General features: G+C 49.9%; 1 protein-coding gene and 1 long non-coding RNA gene across 3 annotated transcripts in view; one reads left to right on the top strand and one right to left on the bottom strand.

Annotated features, from left to right (window-relative positions):
* Positions 1-15,873, bottom strand: part of TCF7L1 (transcription factor 7 like 1) — a 172,409-nt gene that overhangs the window by 50,944 nt on the left and 105,592 nt on the right. The gene's annotated exons all lie outside the window — the stretch shown is intronic.
* LOC311588668 lies at positions 1,709-9,707 on the top strand. The gene is made up of 3 exons (XR_014776290.1): positions 1,709-1,900; positions 6,620-6,734; positions 8,815-9,707. It is a non-coding gene; the product is annotated as an uncharacterized lncRNA (long non-coding RNA).

Genomic DNA, 15,873 nt, shown 5'->3' with positions numbered 1-15,873 from the left:
GAGACAGAGACAGAGATGGGGGGGGGGGAAGAGACTACGGAGACAGACAGACAGACAGACAGACAGACAGACAGACAGACTAACTGACTGGCTCTCACTATGTATGGAACAACCTATGAAGACCAGGGTGGCCCCAAACTCACAAAGATCTGCCTGCCCCTACTTTCATTATTAAAAGCACGTGTCTTCAGATAACGAATTAAAAACATCAAATTTTCTTTTGTTTAAATTCTAGTCCATTTGGGATGGAGAGAAGCTCACTGGCTGCTCCTCCAGAGAGTTCAAGTTTTGGTTTCCTGCACCCACATTAGTGGCTCATAACTGTGTGTAGCTCCAGTTTCAAGGGGCCTAACACCGTCTCCAGGTCTGGCATGCATGTGGTACACAGACATATGTGGAAGACAAAACATCCAAACATTAAAAAAAAAAAGATTAATTACCAGTTCATTACCAGGAAAATGGGGGTGGCAACTCTGTCTACCACCTCACTTTCCCGAGACAGGGTGTCTCAGTGGACATGGATCATCAAATGGGCTGCACTTGCTTCCTGGACAGCAAGCCTCAGGGATCTTATCTCTGCAACCCCCCTTCCAACCTCCCCCTGCACCACCTGCACCCCTGCTGAGATTACAGATGCGAAGGACCCATCTCAGGGCCTCAATGTTTGCACAGCCAGTACTTTACTGATTGTCACACACACACGCACACACACACACACACACACACACACACCGCCCATCAGCAGCTCTTCTTATGACCGGAGCAGCTTGCTTGAGTGAGTAAGGAGAACAGCCTTAGATGCAGTTGCTTCAGCTTGCAGAGGAATGATATAGTTCTTCTGGAATTTGACGCAGACCTCTCAGAGACAGTGGACACCTCTGGGAAGTTTCTAGAAACTTTCTCCAGGCACTGATACAATGCTTGGTGCTTCAGCTACCAGATCTGAAGGCTTCCTGAATGACAGGGAACTTCTGGGGTGTCCCACAGGGTGACGCTCGGCTGACCCCGCCCTCCTGTTCCTGCACTGGCTGGTTCAGCATCCCGGCCCCTTGGTCTCCCCACGGGCACTTCTCTGTCCATTGTTCGAAGAAAAAAAAAAAAAAAAAAAGAATCGAGCTATGACTTAGGGCTTGAAATGAACTTTAAAAAATTGTATGGCTCTTAAGGGTCTCCATCCAAGTTTTTCCCAAAAAGATTATTCTCCAAGGGAAAAAGAAAACAAAATGTGCAAATCTCAAACATTTTTCAGCCTCTATTATCCCACGCCTCTCTGTACCCCTTGAGACACAATTTTCAATAGTAAACGGGGCTGAAGTTTGAGGGCACGGCCTGGAGGAGTTGTTTAATTTCTACCACTAAAGACAAACTCGGATTCTTTCAGGCAGCTTTTCCCTCAGGCCAGCCCGCTGCTTTATGGGGCCAAACCACCGAAAGAATAAATGAATGCAAAAAATTTGCCTCACAGCGGTGAACACTGAGATTTTTCTCCCCCCCCCCCCCTACAAATACAAATTCCCAAGCAAACCTAGCCCAAAGATAATCAAAATGAAGGCTGGCCTTCTTGGCTTGTTAAGGGAAGGCTGCCTGATTTTCTCAAGGGTCTGAATCTGTTTACTCAGAGGGGAGGGGGTATTATCGACCAACAAGGCAGTTTGAGAAAATCAACACAGGCCGGAGGAACAGTTTGTAATAGGCTAGGCCTGTCATTCCACAAATACTCAGGGTGCACCCACTGTGCTGAGGCAGTGTTTGAGGGGGCGGTGCTGTGGAAGTTAGAAGGACAACATGGCTAAGCAGGTGGCCTTCATCTAAGAATGGAGGACAAAGCACATGTCCCAGGCAGTAAATGTCACTGAGAGTTGAAGTGGGTGACGAGACCTGAGCTTGACTTTGAATCCAGGTAACAACTCACACAGAGAAGGCTCTAAGCTAGGCTCGACAGATTTTCCTTTGTTGTTGCTGTTTTGTTTGTTTTCCTTTGGGGAGGGAGGGTGCTCATCCATGTGTGTGCATCTGTGTGTGGAGGGCAGAGGACATTGGTGGGTGTTAATAGTCAGGAGCTGTCCGTTTTGTTTTCCGAGATAGGCTCTCTCACTAGACCTGGGGCTCGCAGAGTAGGCCAGGCTGACTGGCCAGGAGGTTTCAGGGCCCCCCCCCCATCCGCACCTCCCCAGTGCTGGGATTACAAGCATGTCACTACACCTTGTCTACTTATGTATTTGTTTTCTTTTTAAAAGATTTATTTATTTATTATGTATACAGTGTTCTGCCTGCGTGTACGCCTGCAGGCTAGAAGAGGTCATAAGGTCATATTACAGATGGATGTGAGCCACCATGTGGTTGCTGGGAATTGAACTTAGGAAGAGCAGTCAGTGCTCTTAACCACTGAGCCATTGCTCCAGCCCTATTTATTTATTTATTTATTTATTTATTTATTTATTTATTTATTTATTGTGCAGGTTCTGGGGCTCAAACTCAGGTTGTCATGTTTGCATGGCAACACTTTATTTATAGACTGAGTTTTCTCCCCAGCATTATTAACAAGCAGCATTTTGAATAGTTAAAAAAGATCCATGGCAATGTTTTCCTAAAATGCAGTTATGAAGGCAATCGTTAAAACGGGCATTGGCCTCAGAAGTTGATAAGATGGTTACCTGGTGGGCAAGGAGGAATACAGAGTTAAGGCCCACCACTATTGTGCGTAGCGTTGGAGAGAGATGCCCATGTACTTAGATACCAAGTTAGACATCGAGCCAACACGCTGTTGAACATATTTACCCCAAGCCTAGCAAATCAACCTCCCTATGACTCAAAAATGCAAGGTCCAGATATAGAAGGTCCTGGGTTTTTTTTCATCTCTACATGAGATGTGGTGGTGATGGTACAGAGCTTGGCCAGCAGCAGCTTCTGTCTCCCTCATCCCTGCCTCCATCTGTGTCTCTGGACATCAGAGCTGCTCAGCGGGGAAGGTGGTGCCATGAGGGGCCAAAATTGAGGTTTCTAAGGGGAAAACAGACCCCTAAAGTGGAAGCCCTATTACTTAGGTCTAGGGGTGGTGCTGCATTCAGGGAGGAATTTGGTGTGCTGGACTGTGGGGTATATGGTGCTGTAGGGTTCCTTATAGGGTGATGAGAGAGGCCAGTCTGTATCCCAGGTAACAAGCACATCAGTTCAGTTTGCTCTTGGGCCTCCCTTCACCAGTGAGCTTAATATTACTGCTACTCCTATTACCTCATATGAGGAAGTGGAGATTGCAGAAATTTTAATTTCTCTAAGGCCACACAGCTAGATTCGGTGGAGCCAGGATTTTAAATGTCAGATGCTACTACACATTGTGGCCTAAAAATACTCAGAGGAAAATCATTTCCCAATCCTGAATCATGGAAAAAATCAAGAGTGGGAACTCAGGATGGCTGGCGGGGCGGTAGGGTGTCCCACACAGTATAGGGCACAGCAGAACCTGTGTTTTGGACCTAGGCTGCCCTGATGAACGAACAAGCCAGCTGGGGTGTGAGGACCCCTCACACCTTGTGCCTCTCCGTGACCTTATGATGAATGAGGGCTTAGAGACCTTCCTATAGTTGCTACTTTCATTGTTTTCTTCAAGTTTTGCGAGCGAACTGGTAGCCTGGGATGAGACCCAGGGTGTAGCTGCTTATGCAACTTTGTTCTGTTCCCAATAGCAGAGTGACCACTTGGACAGTAACACTTCATTGTATCCTGTCCGCTGTTGCCGGGTGGCCCCAGGAAAGGCACCCAAGGTTAGGAAGGAGGTTTGAAAAAGTGTCTTTCATTTTTGTTTGTTTTGGATGTAGCCCTGGCTGGCCTAGAACTTGCTATGTAGACTAGGCTGGCCTTAAACCCACAGAGATCTACCTGCCTGCCACCACCTCTACAGTGCTGAAATTAAATTTTTTTCTCCCCTGAGACAGGGTTTCTCTGTGTAGCCTTAACTGTTCTGGACTGGCTTTGTAAACCATGCTGGCCTTGAACTCACAGAGATCCACCTGCCTCTGCCTCCTAAGTGCTGGGATTAAAGGCGTGTACCCCCCCCCCCCAGCACACCTGTAATACAAGCACTCAGAGAGATAACTCTGTGAGTTCGAGACCAGCTTGGTCTTCAAAGTGAGTCCAGGACAGCCAAAGGTACAGAGAAACCCAGTTTTGGAAAAAACAAAAGCAAAAACAACCCAAAAGTATTCATGTGCATGCACCTATACTGGTAGCAGGGCTCAACTTCAAGTGTCATTTCTCAGGTGTTGTCCTCCATGGCTTTTTTTGGCATGTGTGTTTGCTGCATGCGTGCTCATGCATGTATGTGTATGCCGGTGCCTACAGGAGCCAGAAGAGGGCATTATATCCCAGGAGCTAGAGTTCCAGCTGTAAGCTGCCTGGTATGGGTGAGAGGAACAGAACCAGGGTCATCTGAAAGAGCAGCAGGGACTCTTTTTTTTTTTTAAACTTATTTATTATGTATATAGTGTTCTGCTTGTATGTACACCTGCATGCCAGAAGAGGGCACCAGATCTCATTGTGGATGGTTGTGAGCCACATTGTGCTGGGAATTGAACTCATGATCTCTGGAAGAGTAGTCAGAGTTTTTAACCACTGAGCCATCTCTCCAGCCTGAGCAGCAGGTACTTTTTTTTTTTTTTTTCCTTTTTGGTTTTGCAAGACAGGGTCTCTCTGTGTTAGCCTTGGCTGTCCTGGACTCGCTTTGTAGACCAGGCTGGCCTTGAACTCACAGAGATCAGCCTGCCCCTGCCTTCCAAGTGCTGGGATTAAAGGCGTGCGCCACCATGCCCGGCGCAGCAGGTACTCTTAAGCTTGGAGGTATCTCTCTAGTCCCCAGCCTTGCTTTTTTGAGACAGGGTCTCTCATTTGGCTTAGGCTCACCTAGCAGGCTAGGCTGTCTGGCAGTGACCTCCCCGGATGCACTCCTTTCCTAGTGCTGGGACTATAAGGACCTCACCTGGCACTGTGTATTGTGTGATATATATGCAGGTGTGTGTTTGTGCGTGCTCACGTGCGCATGCGTGTGAGGAAGCCAAAGGAAGAAGATGTCCTGCTCTATCGCTCTCTACTTTGTTCTGTTCTGAAAGAGTCACTGACTGAGCCTGGAGTTAGGCTGTCAGCTAGCAAGCTTCAGCACTCCTGTCTCTGCCCCCCCCAGGCCTCCCAGCCCCCCACCTCCCCCAACCTACCTAATAGCACTTGCATATTCAGTTTTTACCTGGGCACTGGGATTTGAACTCGGGGCCTCATGCTGTGCAGCAAGGGTCCTTGGCCACCAGTCTCCAGATTCTCCCTAGCTTTTCAGATGAGCTCTTGGCGGGGGGGGGGGGGGGGGACGACGACTCACATCTTATATGTCCCCAACAAAGGGCTGTATGAGCAAGTGCACACCAATCCTGTGTACAGCTCGATGAGTGGTTAATACACAGACATCATTATGGAGGCTCAGCCCAGACCAATACAGAAGGTTTTGAGAGGTCAACTGTAACTGGAGCAGACATGCTCACACACTCTCCCTGTAAAGCAGTAAAGCGCAGCTTGTGAGCTGACCCGCCAGCCCCAACCCCCTGTCCACAGACACACAGGCTGCACTGTTAGCTGGGCGTGTCCAGAAGCAGCCCGTTTCCCCTAGGCACGCATTCCCCGGCCTCCAGGCAGCTCTGCAAGCCTGACCAAACAGGTTTGGGGGCTTCTCCCTGAACATTCTCTCTGCTGGCCCCTCCAGCTCCTCCGTATAACCACCTCTCTGAGGTTCCTCTGTAGTGTGGGGTTCTCCTGGTTTCAGCAGCCTAATGGTGTTCTGGTTGGGCTCCTTTAAGACGCTACTTGGACAGCCAAGGTAGAAGGGACCCAGGACGTCAACCTCTGAGAGGGTTAGGAAGCAGAGAGGAGGCACTGGGCCCCTGAGCAACAGGGCAATACCAAAGCCAGAAACTGCCCGAACTGGTTACATTCCAGTAAGATTAACACAAGGCTGGGCCTGCTCCCTCCTCGCCCACCCCTCCTCCCCTCCGGGCCTTGAATAGGATTTTTAACTATTTCCCTCCTACTTGCTGTCCAGCCCCACACACTGACAACACTCCCTGCTGTTTGCACATTAACCTCCCATTGGCCAGGCAGCTTCTCCGAGGCTTCGGATTAACACCCACCAACACAGACAATGGTCCCCAGGGAGGGATGCAAGGCCCTCAGACAAAGGCTCCGGACACTAGGCCCAGTCAATCACTAGACAGTGACCATTAGGCAAAAGTGCAGGGCCTCCTTCAGAACTCCAGACAGGGCACACAGGAATCACCACCACTGGCTCATTGCTGGCTCCCGGCACCTGCCCTACATGGAACTGGGGTGGGGAGTATTGGGGGGGGGGGGGGATGCTCTCAGTCGCATGCTTAGAACCCTGTCCCACAGTCTAATGGGGGAAGTGCTGGCCTAGGAGGGGCCTAATGCCTGGGAAGGACAGCCTGGAACTACCTTGCTAGGCTGCTCCTGGGGCATCTAACAGCAAGCAGATAGCTCTGCCTCCTGCTAAGGGACTCCCTGCAAAAGCAGTTTGTAGCCATGAATCCACAGGTCAGGGCTATTTTCTCCACCTCTTGTCTGCAAGGGCACACACCGCCGTGGACCAGGGAAAGTGGCAGCACGTTGGCAGAGAAGGCCCGGATGTAGGAGGAAGCCCTGGCATCTCGACAAGCGGCTCCACTGTGAGTGTCTTCAACCAGGTGGGTCACAGTGGCGCTTGTTCTGTGCCAGGGTTTGAGCACATAGGACTAGGAGTGGGGGACACCTCATAGAGGAAGTGTCTAGCCAGTTGTCACATATGTTGCTCTCTTGGCAGAGAGATGAGTGAGGCTCTGGTCAGGTGCCTGGCGCCTCTTAAGTCACCCAGCTCTGTCTGCAGACATCTTTGTCACACTGAGACAGTCCACCATGATCATCTGAAGTCCTTCTTCTGACCTGCTATTCCTTGAGAGGGACCCCTCAATACCTCTTTCCTTCCATTTTCCCTCATATACGTCTGCCTCCTGGTCCAGGCTTAAGAGGCTTTAAATAGTTTTTTTTTCCCCCTCTTAAAGTTTGTTTTTTATTTTTCTGAACCCCATACAGCCCCAGGGCTGCTGCGGGATGGTGGGAGTGGGGTGCAGGCTGATAAGACTCCTGGGTAGAGTGGGGGGAGGCGAGGCCCACAGTGTGAGCAGAAACCAGATCTCCTGCCCTAGGGCAGTCAGCGCACAAGAAACTTAAGGACAATTAAAAAGTAACAACCACAATTAATACGGTTTGCACAGGCGAAGCTCGTTAAGTGTGGGCTGGGGCGCTCCATTCACCTTGGCCAGGCCAACTCTTCCTTCAGAGACAGAGCACATTAACCACAAATGAGACTCCAGGGGAATATTTATTTGCTACGAAATCAACTTTGAGCCCTCTGATGAAGGGCAGACTGGTCTTGACCTAAAGCGGATGCAGAGGCCCTCACCCAGGGAGCCAACGACTAGCCTGGAAAAACTCGGACGCCAAACCGCACCCGGTCATCCCAGCAGAGACAGGCAGATCTCTAAGAGTCTGAGGTACTTATGGATTAAGTCCAGGCCAGCCAGGACTACGTGGTGTACACAGAGGCACTGTCTTGAAGACAAAATAACAACAATAATAGACAAAACACAAGCCCTTGTCCTCTGAGCTAAGGGCACCTAGGTTTTTTTTTTCTTCATTTATTATGTATAGTGTTCTGCCTGCATGTACACCTGCAGGCCAGAAGAGGGCACTATATCTCATTATAGATGGCTGCTGCTGAGAATTGAACTCAGGACCTTTGGAAGAACGGCTAGCGTTCTTAACCTCTCTCTGAGCCATCTCCCCGGCCCTGACATCTAGCTTACTGGTACAGTACCTACCTAACATACACAAAGCCCTGACCCCATCCCAACACCACAAAACAAGAAATTCCTGCTTTGAAAGGTTTCATAAACTAAGCCAGCCCATTCACACTGACATCCACCCCAAGTGTGAATGACCCAGACACTGCTGTCCGGACCCAGCACACTGCCAGGGGAGTCACTACCTTGTCCCAGCTGCGGGGGGGACATTGGAGTAGGCTTGAACGGCAGCAAGTCTACAGATGATGACCCCCTAATCATCAGATGGCAGGAGAGGACCCCAGATCAAGCTCTTGCCCAGCTAGCTGTGCATGCCCAGAGCAACAGAAACCACTACAAGCTGCACCCCCTCAAAGCTCCCACGGCGGGGTCTGGCTGAGCGGACACTCCTGGCTATACCCTTCTGTAGTTGATTTGATCTGGACCCTTTCTGGTAGTCAGTCCCGAATCATGATGACATTAGCATGGGGCTGGTAAGATGGCTTAGTGAGCCTTAGCACTGGCCACCAAACTTGAAAACCCGAGCTCTACGACCTGGGCCCACATGGGAGAAGGACAAAAAACAACTTCTGCAAGTCGCCTTCTACTTCAGATGCACGCCTCGGAAGGAAGGCTCCCTCCTCGCCAGTTAGTTATTCCAGCGCTTGCCTAGAACATTTTAGGTCCAGGCTCGTCCCCCTCAGCTCTCTCTCAAGCACTCAACAGTAGGCAGCCAGCCTGAAAGTATCATCCAGTTATGGCTGCAGCACAGTGTAACTGAGCAAATATTGAGCAAGCAGAGGGCTTAGACTGGGCAAGCTCTTATAATGGTAATAAAAAGTAGGAAGGGCGTGGTTCTGTGGGGGGGTAGGGTTGGGGGTCGGGGGTGGGAGCCAGGTGTGTGTGGTAGCCTAAAGCCTTTGCTTTTTTTTTTTTTTTTTTTGAGGGTCCAAAGCTCTGCTGTTGTGAGACTCCCTTCCTCAGACTTCAGTTATGTCGCTGCCCTGACAGATGAGCAGGCCAGCAGGTTCACGCACAAGGCCACCCTACTCTGCTCCTCTCTCCTTCACCCTCTGCGATGCTCAGCTTCATTCTCGAGATAAGTAAAACACTGATCCCTATGAGCCGTGTTGACTCCAGCATAATCCAGCCAGCCCAGGAGAATGTAAGGGTGCCACTGTGACCAAACGGACCAGGCCAGACCTCCGGCCCAACAGCCCGCAAGTTCCGTTTCTGGACTCAGAACAATAGGAGGTGGATTTAGGTGAGACAGGACAGCACTTCTGACCTGCTGCCAAACTCTCCCTAACAACAGCCACCAGCAGCTACTTTTTAGTCTCACAGTAAAGCCCTAGGTCTGCCACACAATGAGTAATTACAAACCAAGTAATCCAGTGGGGCTTCCCACTCTCAGGAACATGAGCACCCAGCACTTCCACTCGACGTGACACGGGCTCTGAATGGATTGTTCAGAGTCTCACCACACTGTCCACATATCCGGCCTTGTTTTACAGATATGGGTCATTAAGTCAGGGACCACCTTCTTCCAGGATGAGACACGCTTTGGTTGGGAGTGACAAGAGTCTAATTTTAGGTCTTGTGAGGCAGTGCCGTGGTTTCCCCCTGGCCTTCCGCCGACAGCAGGCAACCCACGTGCTCAGCCTAGCATTGCAGCCTGCCCTTGGGGCAATGAAGATAGGTTAGCGCTCAGGAGGTGCCCTAAGAAGGGACTGGATAGAAATTGGGGTTGCGCTTGTGGGGTAGGGTGGGCTGGTGGTGGGCACTGTTGGAAGCTGCACATTCACTTGGAAGACACTCTACATACAGACATTTCTAGAATCTTTTTCGGAACTGGATTCTAGCGGGCATTTGCTCTGCCACCTATACAGCTCTTATGTGTAGCTTCCCCCCCCCCGCCCCCCCGTTTTGTCTCTATTTTGCTATTCTCTCCTGGGAGCCAGGGAAGTTTTGGAGGGTCCCACTGACGGGTCCCACTGAGTTTGGGTCAGGAGGCAACAGGACACAGGCAACAGTGCTTGCTCATTTTGCATCATTATCACGATTAGAAGTGTAGGTCCCTGCTGCTTGCGGCCAGGGAGGGGGGATCTGGGAGCGGGGACTCCTGGGTAAAGGCAAGCAGGAACCCAGAGGCTCCCGCTGGCCTGTGGAAGGAGACAGAGGACCAATCTCTGAGCTTCCTGCTTCTGTGGACTCACTACTCACATCCCTTTCTTTTTCTTTTCTTTTTTTTTGGTTTTTCGAGACAGGGTCTCTCTGTGTAGCCTTGGCTGTCCTAGACTCGCTTTGTAGACCAGGCTGGCCTCGAACTCACAGCAATGCGCCTGCCTCTGCCTCCCCAGTGCTGGGATTAAAGGCGTGCGCCACCATGCCCGGCTCACATCCCTTTCTTGCACCCAACTCCTTCCCGCCCTCTTTCCACCTCAGCCTCCTTGCTCCTCACAACACACATACCACTCCAGCGAGTGATGCCTTCGAAAGAGAAGCATCTAGATGCTTATTAACTGCAGTCTGCACAAGAACGAGGAACTGCCCGCTGGTCTAAGGGGCAAGTGGAAGGAAGCTGCTCACCACATTTCCCCAAATCAGATGTAGATTTGCAGCAGTCACCCCCAAGGATGCGGCAGCTGATAGAAAGCCTTTAGCAGAGCCTTACCACTTAGGTCACCGGCCCCCCATTCCCCCATGGGCCTTCTCAGCACTGAGAAAGGTCGAGGGGAACAGGCTAGGCCCAGAGATGTGGGTTCTAAGCTCTGACCCTACCAGACCCTTGAAGGTCCTTCTCCATGCTGGTAAATACGTGGCTAGAAGAGACCGCTGTGGTAATTAACATGTATTACGCATCTACGGTTTGCACCATCTCCTGTGCCCATTAAAAAGCAGAGGGTTTTTATGCCTTCCCCACAAACTCCTCTTTGTGCACGGTGGAAATGAGCACCGATTGTCATCCAGACACAATAAAATCCGGATACAGGTCATTAAACAGGGCAATGACCTACCCACTTGGTACGTTGACCTGTTCTTGCTCATTCCAAAACATTATTCAGACAGCAAGATAAATCGGTTAATTTTTCTTTCCACTCCTAAATCATTAAATTAGTTAGAGGGGAAAAGAAAGAAAAATAATATGCAAACATCCTTGATAAAAATTAGGCCTCTCTTCCTGCCGTCCATTTTACTCCTGGGCTGGTTTATCTCCCTGCACTCCCCCTAGCCCCCCATTCCCCCTACCCCCCAGCTCTGGGCCATCCCTTCGAGCATTTGGCCACTAACAACTGCTCTTTGGAATCCAGCTGTTAGTGGCTTCTGTAACACCTTCTGCTCAGCCTGTACACTGAGCATCCCCTACGGACCGTAGTTTCTCTTTTCCTTTTCGCCAGACTCTGCCTCCAGCACCCTTCTTGGAGGTGCTGATGAGATCTGTGGAGGCGCTCAACACACGCGCAAAACACGGAAGTGAGCAGACCTACTAACGGCCGCACCATTGAGTTAGGCTTATATTCAATGCGTTGTCATTGATTTCTCTTTCTTTCTTTTTTTGGTTTTTGAGACAGGGTCTCTCTATGTAGCATTGGCTGTTCTAGACTCACTTTGTAGACCAGGCTGGCTTCGAACTCAAAGATCCACCTGCCTCTGCCTCCCAAGTGCTGGGACTAAAGGTGTGTGCCACCACACCTGGCCATTGATTTCTTTTTTTTTTTTTTAAGAGCCAAATTGTCTGTTGTTGGATGTGGTGGGGGAGAAGGCTTAGGCGGTGGGAGCATTCTAACTTGAAGTAGGAGTCATGTCTTCCCATGGTAGTTACTGGTGTCCCTTCCAAACCCAGTGCTTAGTCACATTATGGTCATAGTCTGAAATCATGTTTCCAATAAGAAAACTAATAAGAAACTATGGTCCAATAAGAAAACTAGCAAGCAATAGTCAGGGCATCCTCTTCCACTGTAAGAGTTTGTGGTAAAGCACACACCAGTGCCTTGCAGCTTATCGGGATAGCCCATTTCCTCCTTTCTCTTCCTGTCACTAGTAAAACATATGCTTGCTGATCATACAGTCCTGTGGTTAGACCTCAGACCCCAGGAAGCTCATAACTTACTTATTTCATGTCTGTGTGCCCGTGAAGTGCCTGGAGGCCCTACGTGGGCATCAGATCTCCTGGATCTAACTGGAGTTACAGGCAATTGTAAGCAGCAGCCCAATTGTGGGTGCTAGAAACCAAACTTGAGTTCTCTGGGAGAGCAGCAAGTGATCTTAACTGGTAAGCCATCTCTCCAGCCCCAGACTTCATCCCTTCTGTAAACTACAAATGCAGTACAACACCATGAACAGTGGTTCCCTTGCGCTGTGCCCAGCACTGCCCAAGTCTGTCTCCACATCTGCAAACTTATTCAGTCTTTATGACACAGTTGGATGTAAAGTGCTATCATCTTCTTCTTCTTCTTCTTCTTCTTCTTCTTCTTCTTCTTCTTCTTCAAAGATATAAAAACAGGTGTTTGCACACGCACATGTTTATAGTGTGTGTTACAACTGGGAATTGATATTTGCAGAGACAGTACCAAGGGGTGCCCCTGCACCTCCAAGTGTCCATCGGATTACTACCTCACTAAAGGATGGAAATCCAACTTCGAACGGTGAGACCAAATGGATTTTATCGAGGCTCTGTGCCAGAAAGGGTTCTTGGAGGCGAAAAACCTATCTGAGCCCTGAAGATAGCATAACAGAGAGGAAAAGGAGCTGAAAGACAAGTGTGGTGGCGCATGCCTTCAATCCCAGCACTCGGGAGGCAGAGGCAGGCTGATCTCTGTGAGTTCGAGGCCAGCCTGGTCTACAGAGCCAGGATAGCCAGGGCTGCAGAGAACTTGTCTTAAAGAAAGAAAGAAAGAAAGAAAGAAAGAGAGAGAGAAAAGAAAAGCAGCTGAGTGAGTGAGGCCAGCCTGAGTATACAACCTCTCTCCTATGAGAAAGCCCTTCTTCTGGCCTTCTTCCAGGAGGCTAGAGCAGCAAGAAGTACCATAGATGCTTAGAAGTGTCCTTAGAAGCTCACAGCTAAACAACCAGAGAAAGAGCCAACCACCAAAGCATACTTGCTGCAAGGCAGGCAGTCCCCCAAAGGTCTCACCTCTCACCCTGGCCGAGTGGTGAGACAAAGAACTCGGCCTGTAAGCTCACTCTAGGGTGGGCTGGGGTGCAATTCTTTTAAGCTTTTTAAAGGAGTCACAGCAGGTACAAATTGTTGGAGGAAAGAAACACTTTGTGGTGGCTGGGAGATGGCTCAGACAGATCCTAGCTCCCAGGAAAGGCTGGCAGCGCCATAGTGGGGGGAGGGGAGTGGAGGAGTGGAGTGGGCCGCGGTGACGGGAGGGTCCCTGGAGCTCTGGGTTCAGGGGAAACCCTGTCTCTACAGGTGAGGTAGAAAGCGACTGTTGAAGACGATGAATGTCGACCCTTCGTGTCCACTTGGACTACACCCATGAAGATGTACACACATCTCTGAGGAACCTTTTTGCCCTCATCCTGCAGAGACACAGCCTTTCACAGTGAGTACTAAATGTTTTCGCTTCTTATTTCTGCCTCACGGGTAGAAAACAGCCATATCCCGCCAGCAGTCAGACAGCAGGCCTGGCCTTTCCTTCTGATACCTAAGAGAGAGAGTTGAATTCACTTCCCTTTTCCCTGCTTCCTTTGGTTTCTGCTTTCGCAGGGAATGCATCAACTCAGTCAACAAGTATTTATGTAGCGCCCACATATCGCAGAGGCGGGGAAGGGGAGCCAGGGGCTGCTGGAAGAAGCCCAGGCCAAGTAACTCTCACTCGAGACACTTAAAGGAAATGTCTGTCCACAGGCCAGGTCTGAACAGACTGCCACCCTGGGTGGGTTTACTCTGGACCAAGCCCTCGTTCCTGGCTGAGCTGCTTCTGTTATCGGAAAGGCTGGCGTGGGCGGACCGGCCGTGTCTGTGCACATTTTTGGAGAATGGCAAGGACAATGCTAGCGGTCTTGGTGGTTGGAGGAATGGGGCCTGGGGCCTGGCTGAGATACTCTTCTCCAAATCCCCAAAGTGTGTGTGTGTGTGTGTGTGTGTGTGTGTGTGTGTGTGTGTGTGTGTGTGTTGGGGGGGGGGGGCGTGGAGCTCCCAGCAACAATCAAAATCAGCTAAACAAATGTTGTCAGATGTTCACCATTTTCTCCCCTGCAAATGTAAATGCTTGGCAGCTGCCTGGGAGAGGCTAGGAAAATCTGGGGTCCATGGGAACAGCCTCGAAGTGCCTGGTCCTCGTTACGCTTAGACACTGGGTTACTTGCCTTCTCAGCTTGCTACTCACAGTGTGCACCATGGACCAGTGGCCCTAAGCATCTTCTAACTAGTAAGTTCCAGAGGACCCAGGTAAAATTCTCAGTAGCTACATGGGAGCTCACGGCATTAGTCCCAGGGAACCCGACATTCTCTCTGCCCTCTGAGGGCACCAGGCACACAAGGAGTAAGTGCGCAGACTCAGATGCAATCAAAATGCCCACACGTACACATGAAAACTAGAGAAGCAGACAGACAGACAGACAGACAGACAGACAGACAGACAGACAGACAGACAATGGTGGGGTGGGTAGAGAGAGTTTGGGGCTCCAATCTGCAATCCCTCAAGCAACCTCCCACGTAACAAAGCACAGGAAGCACCCTCCAGAGAACCAGGAAGTGTCTCCATTAACCCAAGAGGTTCCCTGAGGTCACATTTGGGATACACACCTGCCTTCCATATTGTTGGGAGAAGTTAACGGGCTCCCTCTGTCTTCTCTTCACATAAAGCCTAGCGATTTATAAATATATCACCAGTCCCGATGTGAAAGTAAGTAACTCGTCAGGCCTGGGCATTACATTTTCTTGGTTTGGTTTTTTTCAAATTGTTTTGTTTTGTTTGGTCTCACTGGACAGCCCTGGCTGTCCTCGAACTCACAGAAATCTGGGTGCCCTGAGCTGTGATCACAGGTGTATACCACCACCTCACCTTGTTTGCTTGTTCCTTTTAGAAACAGGCTCTGGTTGGCCTGGGCCTCCTGCCTCTACTTCCCACACCTGGCCAGTTGCCGTGTGTGAGCGTATGTGAGCGTGTGTGAGCGTGTGTGAGCGTGTGTGCGCTCCTGCCGCGGAGCACATGTGGAGGCCAAAGGCCAACTCTGTGGAGTCAGCGCTGAGGTCGCCAGGCTCGCTTATTGGGCATTTTCATCCATCGAGCCATCTCTCCGGCTTGCAGCTAACGGGACCACATACCTCTCACCACAAAGCGCCCTTCCCCCGCCCCCATCTACTTTATGGCCTGGGGGTCTCCTCCATTCCCGAGGGGTGTTTGAGTAACCTGCATGGTTACAGTTAGAATCTCAGCATCTGGGGGGAAGTCACCGCAAAAACCCCCACATATAAATATGGTGATTTTAATAACAAATAACACATTTGGAGATTGGGCTAAGTATGCTGGCAGAGGGAGCCACCGAAGATGTTAATTTGCATGTTCACAAAGGAATAGAATCCAGCTGCAGAATTCATGCCTAACTCTGTGGGGCCACAGGACACACAGACAACCTCACCACGGGCACGCTCTGCTCAACATTTAAAGCTTATTTTTAAATCCTCAAAATTTTGGCCAAAAACAAAAAACAAAACAACAACAACAACAAAAAACAAAATAAAACAAAAACCACTCAAAAAAACCCAACCTCAAATTCTACTGCTGAAAGAATGGATTTGATTGTTCTGTGAGCCCTAAAACAGTGTAAGTTAAAAAAAAAAAGTTCATGTAGGTTTTGCAAATTAAATAAAAATGTCTAAATCAATTTGAAGCAAAGTTTCTCAAAATACTCACCTGGGGGCAGGACCCCCTCCCCCTGCAGTTGGAAGAGATTTTTTTGTTGTTGTTGTTGGAAGGCTTTGGGAATTTAGGGGACAAGGCTCTAGCTCAGCTGTCTAAAGCTTTCTGATTTTTTAAAGACTCGTTTCAGT

The sequence above is a fragment of the Acomys minous genome (genome assembly GCF_964271855.1).
Source record: "Acomys minous genome assembly, chromosome: 17".
Classification (NCBI taxonomy): domain Eukaryota; kingdom Metazoa; phylum Chordata; class Mammalia; order Rodentia; family Muridae; genus Acomys; species Acomys minous.
Note: the sequence above shows the minus strand (reverse complement) of the source record. Positions and strands in the feature narration are given on the sequence as shown.